This window comes from Phocoena sinus, chromosome 8, assembly GCF_008692025.1.
Source record: "Phocoena sinus isolate mPhoSin1 chromosome 8, mPhoSin1.pri, whole genome shotgun sequence".
Lineage (NCBI taxonomy): Eukaryota > Metazoa > Chordata > Mammalia > Artiodactyla > Phocoenidae > Phocoena > Phocoena sinus.
The window spans coordinates 8,331,089-8,344,940 of NC_045770.1; the positions used below are offsets into that span (position 1 = coordinate 8,331,089).

The 13,852-nt window shown below is 44.2% G+C and overlaps 1 protein-coding gene across 1 annotated transcript in view; it reads left to right on the forward strand.

Moving 5' to 3' along the window:
• Positions 1-12,479: 12,479 nt before the first annotated feature.
• FEZ1 (fasciculation and elongation protein zeta 1) overlaps positions 12,480-13,852 on the forward strand; it is a 40,026-nt gene continuing 38,653 nt past the window's right edge. The window contains 1 exon segment of the mRNA XM_032641937.1: positions 12,480-12,570. The gene's annotated coding sequence lies outside the window, so the exon portion shown is untranslated.

The following is a 13,852-nucleotide window of genomic DNA, read 5'->3' on the forward strand; positions in this document are numbered from 1 at the left end:
CCGGTCCAGGGATCGAACCCATGTCCCCTGCACTGACAGGTGGGTCCTTAACCACTGCGCCACCAGGGAAGTCACAAGGCACTTTATTTTTATAAATGTTCATGTGCACGGGAGGTGACAAAAAAGAAGTAAAACTCAAAGAAGTGTTTACACTTGGGGGGTAGTTTACCCTTTAACAAAGGAAAGAGAGTTTGTGCTTCAAGGGACGATAAATTCTGGGGAAGTGACTAGGAAATATAGGAGGAACTGAGGGAGGATAAGGACTATTTTAGTAAGGTCTGTTTATGGAAACTCATCTTGGTGTCAACTCCCTATCTTCAAAGGTAAAAGTCTCTTACCTCTCAAAGGGAAATTTACCCAGTTTTCAGGCACAGAAGGTAACTATGTTTTTCTGAGGAAGTGCCATTTTTTGTTTGACAACTGATAGAAGCAGAGAGAAAATTCACCATAGCAAAATCTGAATAAACTAAATTGTATTTCAAAAATGATGTTCTACAACTATGTAAGACAAACCAGCAACAACAAACCTGTATATTTTTAAGAGAAGAAATAAATATTTTGACTTTGGAACTGTGAATGATTTTTTCTTATTTTCTTTATTTTTGAATTTTATATTAAAATCCACTTCTTTATATTTGAGAGAAAATATTGGTGTTTATTTAAATAAAAACCAAACAAACAAACCTGGTGTGGCCTATGATAGTCAACCCAGGGAGGAATACCATAAGGAGAAAAGCAAAATCTCAGACAAGATAGCCAATAGTCGAGACAGCAGAGAATGTTTTGCATTTTGCCATTTTCCTAGCTAGACAAAGAGCCCGGATGTATCATTGTATTTACATATTAGCATGATCTTCACAATGTGGTGTCTATTTGGACCTCACACTAGGTAAAACAATGAACTTGAACTAGGGCCAGGTGCCTCTCTCCCTAGGTTTAGGGAAGAGAGAACTTGAGTGGAGGTAGCAGGATTTGGTCCAAGGTCCAGCCTAGAGACATCAAAGATAAACAAATCTGTCTTCCAACATCCGCTGGACTGAGACCCCTTCGATACCTTTTTTTTTTTTTTTTTCCCTTGGGGCCATACTGGTCTCTTTTTCTCTTTTGTTAGGTAGGTGCTGCCTATGGGAACGCAGCAGCTTTTCTTAGTAACCATAGGAACCTTATTGGCATGGCAACCTGGCAGCCCGAGGGAAAGGCAGCAAGGGGAGGAGGGATGGGAGTGGTGGGAGGTAGTTCTATGGAAGAAGGGAGTGGGTAAGCAGGCTTCCTTCCTGCTGAGGAGAGAAAAGGAGGAGGAAAGATGTCCAGCTCTGTAGATGGCCCCAAGGAGAAGCCTCTGATGTGTTTAAACCTCACTCCATAGTCCAGTTCAGGAGGGGCTTGGGGCAGGGTTATAAGCCAGACTGGACACCAGGCCCTAAATCTACTGACCTTTTCTGTCCTATGGCATGGCTCAGCAGCAGCAGGAGAGTCATGGGGCTGGGGGCTGGGAGACGCAGAGTGAAGCATCTTATAACATGAGAGCATATTCTGACCTTAAGGTTGTTTTTGTTTGTTCTTTGTTTTTAAAGTTTTTATTTAAACAACTTTGATGCAGTACAATTTACATATGCTAAAATGAATGTATTTAAAGTGTTCATTTTCATAAGCTATGACCTATGTGTATACCAATGAAACTATCACAGAAATCAAGGAAACAAACGTATGGATTATCTCCAAAAGTTTATTAATGCCCTTTGCCATCCCTCCCTCTTTCACCTCTCTACCTTACACCCTCCCCCAGGCAACCACTGATCTTTCTGCACTATACATTAGTATGCATTTTCCAGAGGTTTATATAAATGAAATCAACTGTATGTACCTCATTTTGAACTGACATTAAGTTTTGATTGCAGGCAAAATACCATGCAGAGCTTTTGTTGGGCTCTGAGAGTCCAAGCACCTTTTGCTAAAGACGTCTAGGGCTAAGGAAGTTTCCAAGCAGTATCTAAAGCAAGAAACAGATCTATGCAATAAGGTTGAGGAAAGCTGAGAATGTAGTAAAAACAAAAACAAAACAAGACCCACTAGGGAGAAAGTACTTCTACTGCAGAAGAAGGAGTGAGCAGCCAGGAAGCTGGCACTGCCCTGATGGTCCTGTTTCTAGGCTGAGCTAGAATCCCTGGGTTTCTGGGTTTCTCTCATGGACAGGTGTGAACTGGGCTATCCTGGGCTGTGGAGTCAGATGCTGCCCTGCCCCTTATTTACCTGTAGAAGCCTCAAACAAATTAGTCTCTTAGAGTCCATTTCCTCTTTTCCTAAGACAGAGGATAATAATACTCTATAGGGCCATTGAGAAAATGAAATGAGATTAAAAACTTTAATAAACAGTAATAGTAATCAAAGCTCCTTGCATGATAGACACACAAATAATAGCTACTCATTACTTTGCTGGCTCTAGGAATGGCTCTGTTTGGCTGGTTCTGTAGCATCGACTGAGATTTGACCAATTTTTTTTTTTTAATGCATTGACTTTAAAAAAAAAAACAACAGCTTTGAGCTTCTCTCGTGGCGCAGTGGTTAAGAATCCACCTGCCAATGCTGGGGACACAGGTTTGAGTCCTGGCCTGGGAAGATCCCACATGCCATGGAGCAACTAAGCCCATGTGCCACAACTACCGAAGCCTGCACACCTAGAGCCTATGCTCCACGCAACTAGAGAAAGCCTGCACCCAGCAACGAAGACCCAAAGCAGCAAGATAAATAAATAAATAAATAAATTTATTTTAAAAAAGCTTTATTGAGATATAATCATATATCATAAAAGTCACCCTTTTAAAGTGTACAATTCCATGGATTTTCATATAATCACAGAGTTGTACAACCATCAGCATCATCTGATTTTAGTACATTTTGATCACCTCAAAAGAAACTAAAGAAACTACACACCCATTAGCAGATACTCTCCATCCCCGCCTCCTCATAACCTCTGGCAACCACTAATCTACTTTCTTTCTCTATGGGTTTACTACTCTGGATGTTTAATATAAATGGAAGCATGCAATTTGTGACTTTTTGAGTCTGACTTCTTTCACTGAACTAAATGTCTTCAATGTTCATCCAAGTTGTAACATGTATCAGTACTCTCTCCCTTTTTATGGCTGAATAATATTCCACTGTATGTTCTTTATGCCTTCATCTGTCAATGAGCATTTTGGTTGTTTCCACTTTTTTGACTATTATGAATAAAGCTGCTGTGAACATTCAGGCACAAGTTTTTGTGTGTATGCACTTATCAAGTTTTAGTTCATGGTTTATCAAGCCCCATGGCCTACATATGGTCGGATAAAGAAATGGTCAATGTGAAAAACAGGTTGACATGATTATTTCTTTTAAAATTTCCCCCAGACTGTACTGTACTTTACTCTTATTCCCCTCCTTACTCTTACTCTCATCTCTCCACATAGAACAGTCTAGTCGATCTCATGCGTATTTCCAGATATGGCAGCTGAAATGTTTACAGAGGATGTTTCCCCCCACAAAACATATTCTTGAAATGTGGAAAGGGAGAGGCAAAGAGGGACAATGATATGTAAGCCAGACATTATTCAAGGACAATTAAAATATCATTTAGAAACATTGCTTTAAACTTTATTGAGGTAGGCTATCCATTCAAAAAGTGTACAAGTCAATAAATTATTACACACACAGCACCATTTAGGAATTGCCTACCTTTACCAAAGTGAGGATAGATATAGGGTTCTCAGAAAAAATATGGAGATACAGAGTGCCCAGTTAAATTTGAATGTCAGATAAGCAATGATTAATTTTTTAGTATAAGTCTATTCTATGCAATATTCATGACAGTTTTTTTTTAATCCATTGTTTATCTGACATTCAAATTTAACTAGGTGTCCCATATCTTTCCTTGGAAAATCTGGCAATCTTAGAAGGGGAAATTAAAGACCATCCAACGAATGTAAATCAGTTTTATGACAGGGTAGCAACTGAGGTTTGGTTATAGGAAATCTCAGAATAAAATGGAATTTGGAGTTAATTTGTAGATTTAATTTACTTTGCTCTCTCCCTGGTTTTTGTTTTTTTTTTTAGGATCCTTTTGGCTGCTTCCTCGTCCCTGGGGTTTTGTACAACTAAGTGTTGTGTCATCTTTCTTTCTTACAATATCTCTATGAAACACCTAGGAGTCTACACATGGAGAAACAAAGGCAAAGGTATTTAAAGACATTCCAAGATCCCTCAGTGAGTTTGGGGTCAATTTAAACAAGTGTTGCCATTGGTGTTTGAAAGAAAATATAGATTTTAAGACAGAAGTGTGGGAGGGATAAATTGGGAGACTGGGGTTGACACATACACACTACTATATATAAAATAGATAAGTAATAAGAACTTATGATATAGCACAGGGAACTCTACTCAATACTCTGTAATGGCCTATATGGGAAAAGAATCTAAAAAAGTAGATATATGTATATGTATAACTGATTCACTTTGCTGTACACCTGAAACTAACATAACATTGTAAATCAACTATACTACAATAAAAATTAATTTAAAATATAACTTAAGAAATATAGATTTTAGATTTATTAAATTTAAGAGCAGGAAAGGATTTTATTAGAAGCCCTTTATATTATAAAAGAGGAAACTGAGGTTCAGAAAGCCTAAATAATTTTCCCTAAGTCACAAAGCTTACTAACAGTAAACTTGACACTGAAATCCCAAACTCTGGACTCCTAGTTTATGGAGCTTTTCCCAATTTAAACTAAATTGGGTCCCTTCCCTCTAGTTTTCCTCTCCTTTAATGTGGTCTGGATAATCAGATCAGCCATAATCACACAATTATGTGAAACACTAAACTGGGAATTCGTCTTAGATCTTCCAAGTAGTGGTAGAGCACTAGATTACTAAACAGGGAGCAAATATTTTCCCAATATTTGGGAAATAAATAAATATTTATTTACAATACATATTAAATAAAAAACAATAATAAATAAACAATAAATAAACAACAATAATAAATAAACAATAAAACAAATATTGTTCTAAACAAGGGTTTCCTGAAGGATGTGAGAACAATTTCTATTCATTTTTTTTTTAGCTGCAAAGAGCTGCCATTATCAGATTTGGGGGTGATATTTCTTTTCTAATAGGCAATGAGTGAGATTCCTCTGATTTATGCATTTTGCATTTTATCCATGTCCAATCATTATACCCAACGAACAAATTCTTACCTCGTAAAGAAGCTGGATTTGTCTGAATATGCAAATCTAAAAAAAATCAGCAGATTTTTGAATGATCATAGATTGCCAAGCCTCTCAAAGCTTCTGGTTTTACATTCGTTCTATGTCCAATTGCTTTGTGTGTTTCTAAGACAACAGTTAGTACTTGGCCTCATCAACTTCTTCTCACACGTTCCAGGAATCTGATCAATATCCCAGAATGAAGTCTTCCTTTCACAGCTCTACAAAGCTCAGTCTCAATGCCACGCCATGTCAAGGATCTCGCAGGATATTCTTTAGTCCGTGTATTTCAAAGGGAGCAATCTTGCCCATCACCAGCCCAGCATACCTCTTGGTGTTCAGTGTGGTTAATCTCTCATCTTGTAGGACATGACGACTAGTAGAGACTGGCTTATTTGAATCCTGGCTGCAATGACTTTGTGAAAAAGACTAACTGTTGAAAAGAGACTTTGGGGAAGAGGTGAGTTTTTTGCTCATCATTTTCACAGGGTTGAAAATGCTTTGTGACCCAGAGTCCTGCCTTAGAGAAGACAGCTGTGGCCTGGAGCAGGATTTGCAGAGTATGCTGGGCTCTGAGGATTTGCTGGTGAAGTGATTTTTACATGGCTAGACTGGTGCAGTGAAATGGCAATTTTTTTTTTGGCATTTTTATTCCCTCAAGTTTGTTTCTGAATCATCTCTGAATACCAGGGCATCCTGGAGATAGCAGGAAATAGAGAAGATTTCCTGAGATTAGGGGGGTAGGAGTCAGTCTTCTGGGGTTTATACAAATGATGTCCCTGCTTGGACTGGGGAGGGTCTCTCTTAAAGAACCAAAAGTTAACCTAAAATTGCGCTGGTGGAGCTGAACCATGTCATGAGTGGTCTCCCCTCGTGACATGGCTTCTAGGCTCTGTTTCCTATTGTGAGTAGGTGACAACAATAGGTCTATTCTCTCCGTGTTCATCCAGGACACATGCTGATCTGAGCTGATGGATCACTTGGCAGCCACCGAGTAGGGAAGATTAATGACCTTTCTTTTTTGACCACTGTAGATCTAAAAGCTTCCCCCACACTGGGGAACCTCATTTTCCTTTTCCTGGTAAAATCTGTGGTTCTCCTTTCTTGAAATCTTCAATTCTTTTCCTATATAGAAAAAAAATTGTCATCACATTTACATTTATGGAATTTCCACTGTCTTAAGAGACCTCATTCTTTATTTGCCAGTAGCTCATGTATTTGGTCGTTTTTCATCAGAAAACAGAGGTGACTATTCTGGAATTTATCATTGTTCTTGGGGTGATTTATTGTCAATTTCTGTAATACTGCTTATTGTTTTTGAAAGTAATATGGTCTTGTTCTCGATGCATGTGCTTTGTGGTAGGGAGTAGTTACCTGCTGACTAGATGGCTATGAATGGAACTTGAATCTTGGGGAATATCCCATTTCCCTTCCGGAAGCTAATCAGGGAGTTTAATCAACCCTGGAGCTTGAGGACTGAGATGCCGAAGGTAGGCTTGAATTGAATGTTGGTGTTCAAGAACTACCAGTGATAGAAAGATCAAGTAGTCTTACAATGTTAGGAGGTATGAGCTCATCTTTATTTGCTGGGCTGTGATTGAAGTAGGTTTTCAGTAAAGATTCAGCAGAATTTCATGGAAAATTGGCTTCTTCGAGAAGGATCCTTTTGAGGAAGATAAAACAGGATGAGCACAATACATATCATGTTATCACTGAATTTCTAAACTTAAAAGGCCATTTCTAGCCTCGAAAGCCAGTTTTAGAAAATGGAATGGGCAGCCCTGTGATGTCAAGTTTCTCATCATGAGAGGCCTCTAAGTAGAAGCTGTGTGTAACATAATCTAGGAAGGATATTGGTTTCTGCATCAGGTGGGTGTTTAGACTAGATGACCTTTAAATGCTCTATAAAGATACTTTGATTCTATCAAGTAGGTAAGTTCAGTTCAGGAACTAAAATAAGCCATGTTATCAGTGTAATTCTAGGAGTGATTGTACTGCCAACAACCAGTGGTTTGTACCTTATAACCCAGTCTTAATTTTTTTTACTGGAAAGGCATGTGTGTGACTTTTCACATATCCAAGCTTTAGTCCTGCTAATTCCCTCTGTAGGAAATGCAGCCCCATCCTAGCAGAATGTTCACTCACTCCTTAAAGGTTTACATATAAGGTAGTGGTTCTCAGCTGGGGCGATTTTGCGATTTTTTTCAGCCCTACAGGTCGTCTGGAGACATTTTTGGTTGTTACAACTCGGGGGTTGCTACTGGCATCTAGTGGCCAGGGAAGCCTACAGCATACAGGACAGCCCCCAATGGCAATCCCCTAGCCCAAAATACAACAGTGCCAGGCTTGAGGATCCCTGGTCTAAGTTAGGTGACCTTTTGGGCAAACCCCCTGCTCTAGTCCCCAATATCACATAACAATTATAGAGCTTTGTTTAAAACACTTTATATCTTCTTTAAAACACCTTTGTCCACTGGGAGTGTCATTTATTTAGAAACTTTTAAAGCTCTAGGAACTCTTAACACGTATAAAATAAAATTGGACTTACTCCTATTGGAGAAGTGGGGAGGTGGGAATAGCTCTACCTCTCAGTTCTATGGAAGATTCTTGAAACTCCTAACAACGACACACAAGCAGCCCTTATCAAGCACTTCCATACGCTAGGTCCTATGCCAAAGCTTTACATGGATTGCACACAGAACGTATTAATATATGTTGAATGTTGAATTATTTAATTCTTCTAGGGTTCTGGATTTGTTTCTTAAGACTGCCTTAGCAATGACACCAAATCATTGGATTTCAGGCCCACCTTAATTCAGTATGATCTCCTCTTAGCTAATTATTTCTGCAAAGACCCCATTTCCAAATAAGGTCGCATTCTGAAGTTTGGGGTTGCTATGGTCTGAATGTTTGTGTCCTCCCCAAATTCACGTGTTGAACACCTAATGCCCAATGTGATGGTATTAGGGGGTGTGACCTTTAGGCAACCTCATGAATGAGGTTCCTCATTTCCATCTGAGACCATAATTACAAGAAGCACCTTTAAGAGCCATATTTCTTTCTTTCTTTTTTTGGGGGTGGGGGTGGGTACGCAGGTCTCTCACTGTTGTGGCCTCTCCTGCTGCGGAGCACAGGCTCCGGACGTGCAGGCCCAGTGGCCATGGCTCACGGGCCCAGCCGCTCCGCGGCATGTGGGATACTCCCGAACTGGGGCACGAACCCGTGTCCCCTGCATTGGCAGGCGGACTCTCAACCACTGCACCACCAGGAAGCCCTTAAGAGCCATATTTCTAACAACATTCTGTTCATGACAATATGTATATGTTCTATGGTGATAGAAGCTTTCTTGATAACTCTTCTTTTTTTCTGAGCCTTTGCCAGAATCGCCTTTAACCCATATTTCTACCAACAATGTCTTCAAGACAACCTAGGCTTTTTCTGTCATGTGCCTCAAAATTCTTCAAGTCTCGATCTCTTTCCCAATTCCAAAGCCATTTCCACATTTTAAAGTATTTGTTATAGGACTTCCCTGGTGGTACAGTGGTTAAGAATCCGCCTGCCAATACAGGGACACATGTTCGAGCCCTGGTCTGGGAAGATCCCACATGCCGCGGAGCAACTAAGCTTGTGCACCACAACTACTGAGCCTGCGTGCCACAACTAGTGAAGCCCACGCACCTAGAGCCTGTGCTCCACAACAAGAGAAGACACTGCAATGAGAAGCCCGCGCACCGCAACGAAGAGTAGCTCCTGCTCGCCGCAACTAGAGAAAGCCCACATGAAGCAACAAAGACCCAGTGCAGCCAAAAATAAATAAATTTATATAAATAAATAAATAAAACACTCCCTCCTTTTTTTAAAAAAAGAAAAATGTGTTACAGCAGCACCCCACTACTGTGCACCAATGCCAAATCAAATCCCAGAGACAGAGTTTTGGGTGAAGAAGAAAAGAATAGCTTTGTTGCTTTGCCAGGCAAAGAGGGACACAGCGAGCTCCTGCCCTGAAAAACTGTGTGTCTCAACCCAGGAGGATTTGCTGAGGAGTTTTATAGCAGTGGTTCAAGTGTGGGGTTGCCCATAAGATCAGGGTGTGTGCAGGGCCTGCACTCCTTTAATCTGGTCTCAGGTAATCTCTTGATGAGTTTCTTTGGTTCCTTTAATCTGGCCTCAGGTGGTCTTCTCTGGAATGAAGAATGCTGACATCTTCCATTTCTTGGGGGTTTTTAGTTCTTTAAAGAGCTTAAAGATATAGTTATGTGTATCCCTTGAGATGGAACCAGGACCTGTCCCAAGGCTGCACTATTGTTTCTTGGCTGTTCCTCCCTTATCTCTGCATCCCCTCCCTTCCCTGATTAGCAACTGTTTGAATCTGCCCTTTGGAACTCAGGGAAGGTCACGGAGGCTGGAGTCTATTCCCTACAAACAAGAAATGGGGGACATGGAAAGGTTTCTGTGCCCAGGAGCCCCACAGGGTCCTGCTCGGTTTCACTACCAAAATCTATATTAGTTTCCTATGGCTGCTGTAATAAATAACCACAAATTGGATGGATTAAAACAAGAGAAATTTATAGTTTCATGGGTCTGGAGACTAGAAGTCCAAAATCAAGATGTCAGCAGGGCCATGCTCCCCCTGCAGGCTCTAGGGAAGAATTCTTCCTTTCCTCTTCTGGGTTCTGGTGGTTCCAGGCAATCTTTGGTGTCTCTTGGTTTGTAGTTGTGTCTCTTGGTTTGTATTTGTGTCACTCCAGTCTCTGCCTCCTTCATCATGTAGCTTCTTTCCTGTTGCTCTGTGTCCTCTCTACTTATGGGGACATCAGTTATTGGATTTAGGACCACCCTAATCCAGTATGGCTGCTTCTTGACTAACTACATCTGCAAAGATCCTGCTTCCAAAAAGAGTCACATTCTGAGGTTCTGGGTGGATATACACTTGGGTGGAGACACTATTCAACCCCTTACAGTTTCCAAGTAGCACAGTTTGGAAATCAATGCAATAAACTCTGCACCTATTGAAGGCAGAGTTTAATACCCTCCCCGCCCCCCCCCAACCCCCCCCCCCTCCAGCTTCTAGCACACGCCATAGAATGCTTTTTAAAAAATGTTGCCTGGAATTCATACCTCTGCATTCACAGCATCATTATTCACAATAGCCAAAAGGTAGAAAAAACCGAAATGTCCACAGAAGGAAGAATGGATAGAGAGAATTTGTTATATACATACAACAGAATATCTCTCAGCCTTAAAATAGAAATGGAAATGGAAATGGGATTCTGCCACACGCTGCAACATGGATGAACCCTGAAAGCATTACGCTAAGTAAAATAAGCCAGACACAAAAGGACAAATACTGTGTGATTCCACTTACAAGAGATACTGAGAATAGTCAAATTCATTGAGATGGAAAGTAAAATGGTGGTTACCAGGGTCTGCAGAGAAGAAGGAATGGGGAGTTAATGTTTAACTGGTACAGAGTTTCGGTTTGGGATCCATGAAAAAGTTCTGTAGATGGATAGTGGAAACGTTCGCAGCTTTCTCGGCCTGAAGCCAACCCCACCCTGCGTCTTTGGGAGGTAAAAGCGTTTATTACTTTTGACTCGAGGTCTGAACCCGGTTCAGCGTGGCAGGCATCCTTTCACTTGCTCACCCCAGCCCCCAGCAGAATAGAAGGGGGAGGCCAGAAAGTCCAGGGAGGTCTTTGAGTGTGTCTGCGGGCAACCGCCTGCCCATCCACTCGGCCACCCGCCTTTGCTTTCATGGAGAAGCTACAGTGTCAGGCCCTCCCTGTGAGAAATCCACACTGGGAGTTATTGCAAGCGCACATCTTGAGCTTCTGAATATTCATGAGGGAAGCAGAAAGACCAATGCTAAAGGGGGGAGAAATAGTAATTCATAAATATTAATAAAGGCAGGCCACATGCACCAAGTAGGGCTAGGAATGTTAATGAGAAGATGACGTCCGGGTCCTGCGCGTGCCCGTTGGGCGAGTGCCCGGCGCGGGCGCGGCCCCCGGAGCCCGGGCACGAGCGCGGGGGAGGTGGAGGTGGGGGTGGGGTAGGAGGGGGGCCGGGGCGGGGAGGAGGGAGCGGAGCCGGGCGCCGGCGGAGCTGCGAGGGGAGCGCTCGCTAGCTCGCGGCTGCCGCTGTCGCTGAGCTGCGCTCCGGCCGCTCCCCGCGGCCAGTGGATGGGGGTGTCCAGCTGAGCCCCGCGATCCGCCTTCCTCCTCCAGGACCCGCACAGGTGCAGTCGCGGGGGGCGACCTTAATCCAGACCGACCCACTGCCGTGGGTGGGGGTGGACGGGGGTGGGGAAGGAGGCCCCGCGACTTGGGATGCTCCGGCCGGCAGGTCTGGAGGCGCCGAAGCTCCTCACCCAGGACGGTCCCATCCCGGAATCGGAAAGGGAGAACCCGGAGGCCGTCGCCCTCCTGCCCAGCCCTTCACGGGAGAGCAGCGGGGCGCAGCGCCCGGTGCCGGGAGATACCGGATGATGGGCACTTCAAGCATCATCGGAGCCGCGGCCCCCCAGCCAGGCGTGTGTGTGTGTGTGTGTGTGTGTGTCGAGAGGGCGCGGTTTGGGGACTGGGGGAGGCAGGGAACGCAGCCCGATTGTGCTGGAGCCGTGGGTCGGTACCTCCTCTCAGGACCGTTATCTGGTCCGGCTCTCTCGACGCCCCAGAATCATCTATGCCTCTAAGAACCTGACCCCGCACCCCGCCCGTGCCCCTCCTTGGGACGCCGAGCCTCCTCTCCCCAGGGACCGTGCATTCCTGCAGTGTCAGAACCGCTGGTAGCTGCCGCAGACGCTGGCGGAGCGATTGTTTTACCGCGAACAGGTCGGAGAAAGGACGGGTGTGATGGTGGTGGGGCACGCTGCCCTCCTGTGGGCCCAGGGCCTCTGGGGCTGGGAGCGCATCTGACGGAGCCCCCAGGGGGTACATCACAGCTCTCTCTTCTTCTCTCTTCCCTATTCCTGCCCTACTCGCCGCGACACCTCCCGACCCCCTCCGCTCCCATGTCCCGGTCTTGTTTGGCTGAAAGGGCCGTGGCCGTTGGAGTATGCGTGCGGCCTGCGCGGGATGCCCCCGGCTTTCTTGGATCTCCAGGCTTTGTGCTGCTTGGAGGAGCCTTTCTTTACCCCAACAGACTGGGGGAGGGGGATGTGAGATGAGGGTGAACGGAGCAGCAGGAGGAGGGGGAAGGGGGAAGCGGAACCACAAAGGGGTTGCTGACTTCTATGCGGTGAAATACTCTCTTTCCGTCAAAATGTGCAGCTTGGCAGGAACATGTACCCTGACTGGGCTTTGCTGAGGAGCAGTGGGAAACCGAAGGTGGGTCAGTGGAGGGCAGCTTTAGGGATGCTATGGGGGGGGTGGGCATAGAATCAACTGGTCTGTGGGGCAAGTAGTGGGAAGAAGGGGAGATGGAATGGGGCCTGTGTGGAGGTGCAGAGGCCCAGCAGGGGGAGGCATGGTGCTCCGCTCAGCAAAGCAGGCACTGGGAAACGGTGCTGCAGCCCCGAGCTGCAGTTACTATGCATCATTGTGCTGCACGGGAGGCTAACCGCGTGTTTCCTACTGGGTCTCTGTTAAGTTCTGAGCCGTCTTTTCTTTTCCAAATGACAGCATCTATTGGGAACCAAAATAAATGGAATAGATTGTAGGACATAAGCAAACTATAGTCCTGCACTCCTGTTCTATGATAAAGAGAAAGAGACAAGACCACCCTCCTATGGTTCCTTCTTTCTGCCATTCTTCATGTATTTTTTTTTTTTTCAAATTGATTTTGGAAGTACAGAGAAAGAGGATAAGCTCTCAATTGAATTATCCCTAGCTTTTAAGGGAAAGAAGCTTCTGAAATGAGCTGTGACTGAAGACAGGGGCAAGCTTGCCAGGATGCAAGGGTAGGACATCTCATTCGGGGGGCAAAGTTACCCCACCAAGAGAGAAGAGCAAAGGAAGGAGAGAAGGGGAACCCTTTAAGAAGGACTGCCAGCTCTAACCCAGAGACCCCTCCTTGAGGCCTTGGTGGGGCCAGTCAGATGCCTGGCTCTCACCTCCTGTGCCACAGCCTGGGCTCTTTCTACAAATTCTGGGCTCAGTTTGGGAGTCAGGTGACTTTGATTTTCAATGCAGGCTCTCAGTTTTAGTTTCCTCCCCACCTGGCCGTTCACGCGGAGCTTCTTGGCCCCTGGGTAGTGAGTGAGTTGATGAAAAGAAACCAGGCGATATTGCACATCGTTCAAATGATCACATTTCTGAACTGTAGAGCTGTGATATCCATTTCTTCTTTTATAATCTTCTAGGTGAATCTATTTTCTCTAGAGCCTGGGCTGAGGATAGGTGCTTTCAGGATAATCTTTGTTGCCAACGCTCAAAACTCAATCGTAGCCCTAGGTTCCACTTGGCTAGCCCTCCTGTTACTGGTTAATGTTATAGATCGTGCTGTTTCAAATCAGCACCCTCCTTGATATCACCTTCTCACACCAGCTCCCTTGTCCCCTCCAGGAAGAGTACAGATTTAAAGGAAGCGTGATATCTGGCATACCAGCTGGTTAGCTTTCATGTCTCTCTGAAATGGAACCAGCGATCTGAGTGGCTTTGACCACATGAA